This window comes from Monodon monoceros, unplaced genomic scaffold, assembly GCF_005190385.1.
Source record: "Monodon monoceros isolate NGI ecotype Baffin Bay Population unplaced genomic scaffold, NGI_Narwhal_1 Super_Scaffold_22, whole genome shotgun sequence".
Lineage (NCBI taxonomy): Eukaryota > Metazoa > Chordata > Mammalia > Artiodactyla > Monodontidae > Monodon > Monodon monoceros.
Window position 1 is genome coordinate 42,070,020 of NW_021703779.1, and position 2,265 is coordinate 42,072,284.

Sequence of the window (2,265 nt, forward strand, 5' to 3'; positions counted from 1 at the left end):
CAGCAGTGAGAGGCCCGCGTACCGCAAAAAAAAAAAAAACAAAAAAAAAAAACAAAAAAACCAACCTTACCATATTGTATACCTTAAGTATATATAATTTTTAATTTGTCAACCATTCCTCAATGAAACTGGAAAAATTTTTAAATATTTAAAAACATTGGTAATAGAATATGCCATTTTCAGTCTGGGCTTAAAGTTCTGTGCAAAGACTCTGTGGTCAGTTCCTCTTTTAATGTTGTTTTTAAAAATCTCTACTTAAGGGCTTCCCTGGTGGCGCAGTGGTTGAGAGTCCGCCTGCTGATGCAGGGGACACGGGTTCGTGCCCCGGTCCGGGAAGATCCCACATGTCGTGGAGCGGCTGGGCCCGTGAGCCATGGCCGCTGAGCCTGCGCATCCGGAGCCTTTGCTCCGCAATGGGAGAGGCCGCAACAGGGAGAGGCCCGCGTAGCGCAAAAAAAAAAAAAAAAAAAAAAAATCTCTACTTAAAATATGTTATCCTGAAATATAAAATACAATTGCAATAGGGACTATAATTCTTTCAAGATACAAAAGTTAGTTAATATATCTTCCCTGCATATATAATCCCTCCATGGTGATCCATTAGATCAAGGAAAAAATTCTTACTTTTTCTATGATGGAGTCCAGCATTTGTCCTCAGATTTTAAATTCATTTTGCTTCCCTGAATGTCACATAGACCCTTCTTCTTCTACATAGAGCTATTTGACATCAAATAGTTTTTCTTTTTCACTTCCATACCTTTGCACTTTGTATCACATGCCTTATCATCCAATTTAAGCTTCTCCAACACTGGCGGGTAAACTTATTCCCTCATGGAGAACTTACCTTTCCTACCTACCTGTATTTGTTTTTCACATTTCAGGGTTGCTACAGGACAAGGGGTGTGTGTATAATATATTTCTCCCTTCCCAGTTCCTCACATAACATTTGCTACTCGGTACTCAACGGCCCAGGAAAGGTGTTTCTGGCAGTTCTCAAAATAGCGGGAGGACTTAAGAGGGTTGTTTAGTCCTCATTTTTATCAATATTTTTAAAATTGAAGTATAGTTGATTTACAATGTTGTGTTACTTTCTGCTGTACAGCAAAGTGATTCAGTTATACATATATATACATTCTTTAAAAAATATTCTTTTCCATTATGGTTTATCATAGGATATTGAATATAGGTCTCTGTGCTATACAGTAGGACCTTGTTGTTTATCCATTCTATATATAAAAGCTTACATCTGCTAACCCCAACCTCCCACTCCATCCCTCCCCAGCCCCCTCCCCCTTGGCAACTACCAGTCTGTTCTCTGTGTCCATGATTCTGTTTGTTTCACAGATAGGTTCATTTGTGTCATATTTTAGATTCCACATATAAGTGACACCATATGGTATTTGTCTTTTTCTTTCAGACTCACTTCACTTAGTATGATAATCTCTAGTTGCATCCATTTTGCTGCAAATGACATTATTTCATTCTTTTTCATGGCTGAGTAGTGTTCCATTGCATATTTGTACCACATCTTCTTTATCCATTCATCTGTCAATGTAGTTCTCATTTTTAGTAAAGAATAACTTTTACTGCATGAACACAGTGAATTGCAGAAATTTCAATTATATTTCTTTCTCCTATAAAATATTATATCATATTAGGTATTTAGTAGTAGCCATACTATGTTATATACCAGGATTAAAACTCATTAAAAAATTATTAACTAGGAGATGTGGGTTATTCTGGGCTGGGGTGAGAAAAGTACCGGATGAACCTGAACATTTTGTTGTACCAGAAGGTCAGGATGTGCTCAAGGAATCATGGGACATGTCAAAAGGACATAACATTCCAGCTGCAAGTGACTCCCACTGGCCAAATCTGAGAATATTTTAAAATTCAAATTAAATATAGTAATAAATTATTAGATAAATGCAAATTAAAACTACAGTGAGGTACCATCTCACACTGGTCAGAATGGCCATCATTAAAAAGTCTACAAATAACAAATGCTGAAGAGGGTGTGGAGAAAAGGGAACCCTCCTACCCTGTTGGTGGGAATGTAACTTGGTACAGCCACTATGGAGAACAATATGGAGGTTGTTCAAAAAACTAAAAATAGAGTTGCCATATGATCCAGCAATCCCACTCGTGGGCATATACCCAGACAAAACTATAATCCCACTCGTGGGCATATACCCAGACAAAACTATAAAACCACCCCTCTAGGTGGTCACAAAGCACCGAGCTGATCTCCCTGCATACAGGTCT